The sequence below is a fragment of the Rana temporaria genome, chromosome 11 (assembly GCF_905171775.1).
Source record: "Rana temporaria chromosome 11, aRanTem1.1, whole genome shotgun sequence".
Classification (NCBI taxonomy): Eukaryota; Metazoa; Chordata; class Amphibia; order Anura; family Ranidae; genus Rana; species Rana temporaria.
Genome location: NC_053499.1, coordinates 52,189,894 through 52,194,887, shown reverse-complemented (window position 1 = coordinate 52,194,887; position 4,994 = coordinate 52,189,894). Strand labels below are relative to the sequence as shown.

Below are 4,994 nucleotides of genomic sequence, written 5' to 3'. Positions count from 1 at the left end.
TTTCTTTTCTGTTTTACACTAGGTATCACTCCAATGCTGCAGCTGATCCGTCACATTACTCAGGATCCTAACGATGACACAAAATGTTATCTTATCTTTGCTAATCAGGTAATAGAAAACTTCTTCCATCCTAAAACTTGCCAATACATCCATATAGAATATTTTAAGGAAAAGGCCCTTCTCCACCTTCTCTGTGGTCATCATTGACCTTGCGACCGTTCGAGGCTCTGTCACAGTGTTAGATTAAGAAAGGGATGTAAATATGGCACCGGATTCTAAAAATGTCATGTTTTGTAGACCTAGATTGGGGCCTGGAATTTGAAGGTCTCAAAATTTCCGAGGTGGGACCGAACCTTCAATCCTGCGTCTGGACTTTGCTGGGTGCCTGCAGCCAGGAAGGGTGACAACTTGAGAGACAAGACCCTATGTTGGGGGCACTTCTTGGCCATAGGACTAGCCAAGTCAGGAAAGCTATGTGGGTCCAAAGAGTCTAAGAAAGCTGAGATGACTATTGAGTCCACAGAGGGGGCTGAAGGGAGTCTGAGTTCCTGAGACGTGTAAGGCCTTGTACACACAATCAGTCCAAACCGATGAAAACGGACTGAAGTTCAGTTTCATCGGTCCAAACCGACCGTGTGTGGGCCCCATCGGTCAGTTGTCCTTCGGTCCAAAAAAAGAGAACTTGCTTTAAAATTGAACCGATGGATGCCTGACCGATAGGTCAAAACCGATGGTTGGTACGCAAAAGCATCGGTTCCAAACCCGCGCATGCTCAGGCACATCAGACCATCAGTCAGCTTCATCGGTTAACAGTTTTGACTGATCATGTGTACAGGGCCTAAGAGTACCTATGGTGCTGTGAGAACCCTATATGGGTCGTGTGTACGAGGCTTCATTGTTGATTCTCAAGCCCACTGCTTTCTGGATTGACATCACTGCCTCTGTTACTGTGACATCCCACTGTGAGCTGCAGTGTCTGGGAGGGGGAGCATATGAGATTTAAATGAAGGAGGATTAGCTGTCAGGAAAGGTAAAAAGAAATGTTTATTTTATGAGGATTGTGTATAATTTGATACGTCCCGAGGCTGGAGCCTTTAGTTGTACTTTTAAATGTTTTCCTGAAATAAACCTAATTTTCATAAAAAAATAGGGTTCCAGGAGTATCATATTATGTTAGTTACCCAGTTTACATCCCATGACGTCGCCCTGATTTTTTATAAGAGCTGAACTCTAGCTGTATTCTTATATTGTAAGTGGTGTCATCCACTTGGCTGTGCAGTGTGTGGGACTGTGTAAATCACATGATTGGATGGGAAGAAGTAAAAATTTTTTAAATAGAAGTACAAAAAGGTAAAATAGATCACACAAATGTATATTATCTTTGTATATAGCCGTTTGTCTACCTGTTATTGTCCTTATGTCATTTACCCGTGTTTACCTGTAGACTGAAGAGGACATTCTGTTGCGTGCAGAACTGGAGGCTGCAGCCAAGAGTCACCCGGATCAGTTTAAGCTGTGGTACACTCTGGACCGGACTCCTCAAGGTAAGACCAAGCAGGGTTATTTAATCAAAAATTGGCATGCTGTGTTGATTTTAAAGGTGTTGTAACCTAAAATCAAGTGGCACCCCAAGTGGATCTTTTGAAGCACTAGTCTACATGTTTTGTAACCATCCTGGTCCATTGCACCCCCTAGTTCTTCTCTCCTCTTGTGATGGTAGCAAGGGTTTCAGGTAGGCCACAGAAATACATTGGGGGCTTGTCTGATTTTTTTTTTGATTGTGGCAGATAAAAGTAATTAGACTTGTCAAACAAACTAGTGGCACTCCCATCCTCCAATGTCATGCATCAGTTTAATGGGTGATAGAGAGCTGCCCTGCTGTTTGAACCTTTGAATTACTCTTCAATCTAGAGTCCAGCTCTGAATGAATACCTTATTTCTTTGGGCCGAATATACACGGTATGGTAGTTGACAAACTATGCCAGATTAAGGAGGTCACCTTGTCATGGTGGAATGACCCAGTTATTTATTGAATGTTACAGAATTTTCAGGAAAGTGTTAGCTTTGTAACAGCTGCAACAGTTGGGCGAAACTGGCAATTCTTGTGGTGGTATCTCACCAACAACATCTTAAAAAAAGGTGGTATGTAATTCAACTTGCCAGTAACCACGCAAAACAAAAAAAAGTTTTTGGTTGGAGTTGTCCTTTAAAACATATGTAGTAAACTTCACTGGTACTGTAATGTAGGCTTGCATTGTTGCAATAGATCAGGGGTCTCCAAACTTTTTATTTCGAGGGCCACATCCTAAATTTTACACATACTCGCGGACCGAGAAAAAAAAAAGGTTTGTTATTAAATCCGTAGCAGGGGAATAGAATAAAATGTTCCACAACTGTGTACCCTTCACTGCCATACCCTTCTACAACTGTGTCCCCTTCAGAGCAATCAACTCCACACCCCCCGCCACACTAACAGACCATGACACATTCACTGATCTCCTTTCCCTTTACCCAGCGGCATCCACCATGCAGGTGCTGGGTTCACCGATGGACACACAGAGCCGGAAAAAAAATGACAAGGGCGCATGTGGGGGGGGGGGGGGGGATACCGGCATTTTCCGGGATATGTGAAAGCAGAAGTGCTTGGGTGTAACTTACATTTTTTATACCTTTTTCGTTTTTTTTTTTTTACTGAATTCATGTTTTTTCATGACATGATGTGATGCATTTTTGGGGATAGGTTCTCTTAAATGAGAGATCAGGAGTAAAAAAGACCCATTATGTCTCACCTGCCCTACAATGAAGCTAAAAGAGTGCAGATCGCATACTGGCTGGGGAAAGAGACACCAGGACCCAGAAGCAACTTTTACATGTTCCTTTTGGGTCATTAAGAGGAAGGAGAGATCAGCAAATGAGTGTTCACTAATTTCCCTCTCATCTACCCGGCGGCACCCACCTGCTGGTTCCGGGCTTGCCAAAGGGCATTGAGCCTGGAAATCCGGTGGAGAAGGAGCAAGGTTTGTCAAGATTTATTAAAACTGGAGAGTGTAAAATTTGTTGCTGTGCATGGTAGCCAATCCGATTCTAACGTCAGCTTGTTCAATTAAGCTTTGACAAAAAAGCTTTTCGGAGGTCAACTAGCCACTATTCAAAGAACCCCTAGCAACCTCTGGAGGAACCCTAGGGTTCCACAGGACCCTGGTTGAAAATAACTGATCTAGACATGTACTCACACAGCACTCATGGTACAGAATAGTTGTACATAGTTGTCACACATAACCCCATCAGCGCCCCCTGTGGTTAACTCCCAAACTGCAATTGTCATTTTCACAATAAACAATGCATTTTAAATGCATTTTTTGCTGTGAAAATGACAATGGTCCCAAAAATGTGTCAAAATTGTCCGAAGTGTCCGCCATAATGTCACAGTCACGAAAAAAATCGCTGATCGCCGCCATTAGTAGTAAAAAAATTATAATTAATAAAAATGCAATAAAACTATCCCCTATTTTGTAAACGCTATAAATTTTGCGCAAACCAACTGATAAACGCTTATTGTGATTTTTTTTTACCAAAAATAGGTAGAAGAATACGTATCGGCCTAAACTGAGGAATTTTTTTTTTTATATATATATATTTTTGGGGGATATTTATTATAGCAAAAAGTAAAAAAATATTGTTTTTTTTTCAAAATTGTCGCTATATTTTTGTTTATAGCGCAAAAAATAAAAACCGCAGAGGTGATCAAATACCACCAAAAGAAAGCTCTATTTGTGGGGAAAAAAGGACGCTAATTTTGTTTTGGAGCCACGTCGCACGACCGCGCAATTGTCAGTTAACCACTTCCATACTGCGTCATTGTAAAATGACGGCGGCAGGAACCCCTCACCGATCCGGGTGGACGTCATATGAAGTCCTGTGTTCCCGGCGATCTAGGGCGCGCGCAGCGCTCGTGACCCGGCGCGGGTGCCCGGTGGCCGCGATTGCCGACGGGTGCCCGTAATTGTTGGTAATCACGGCAGGAGTGTGGATCTGTGTGTAAACACACAGATCCACCTCCTGTCAGCAGTGAGGAGACCAATGTGTGTTCCCAGTACAGAGGAACACACATCGGTCTCCTCCCCTTGAGAGTCCCCTCCCCCCTACAGTTAGAACACACCTTAGGGAACATATTAACCCCTTCAACGCCCCCTAGTGGTTAACCCCTTCCCTGCCAGTCACATTTACACAGTAATCAATGCATATTTATAGCATTAATCGCTGTATAAATGTGAATGGTCCCAAAAACGTGTCAAAAGTGTCCGATGTGTTCGCCGCAATGTCACGGTCACAGTAAAAAAAACGCAAATCGCCGCCAATACTAGTAAAAAAATTAATAAAATAAAAATGCCATAAATCTATCACCTATTTTGTAGACGCTATAAATTTTGCGCAAACCAATCAATATACGATTATTGCGATTTTTTTTTTTTTTACCAAAAATATGTAGAAGAATACGTATCGGCCTAAACTGAGGAAAATTTTTTAAATTGTCACTCTTCTTTTGTTTATAGCGCATAAAATAAAAACCGCAGAGATGATCAAATACCACCAAATGAAAGCTCTATTTGTGGGGGGGAAACATAAAGATTTAGTTTGGGTACAGTGTTGCATGACCACGCAATTGTCATTCAAAGTGCAACAGCGCTGAAAACTAAAAATTGGTCTGGGCAGGAAGGGGGTGAATATGTCCTGTATGGAAGGGGTTAAAGCGACGCAGTGCCGAATCGCAAAAAGGGGTAAGGTCCTTTAGCTGCTTTTTGGTCCGGGTCTTAAGTGGTTAAACAAAAATAGAGCAACAATTTTGAAAAAAAAAGCAATATTTTTTACTTTTTGCTATAAAAAATATCCCCAAAAAATATATATAAAAAAAATATTTTTTCCTCAGTTTAGGCCGATATGTATTCTTCTACATATTTTTGGTAAAAAAAATAAATCACAATAAGCGTTTATTG

The 4,994-nt window shown here is 41.7% G+C and overlaps 1 long non-coding RNA gene across 1 annotated transcript; it reads left to right on the top strand.

The window, feature by feature from the left end:
* LOC120916895 lies at positions 1-2,118 on the top strand. Its single transcript, XR_005744119.1, has 2 exons — positions 1-108; positions 1,445-2,118. It is a non-coding gene; the product is annotated as an uncharacterized LOC120916895 (long non-coding RNA).
* The last annotated feature ends 2,876 nt before the right edge of the window (positions 2,119-4,994 follow it).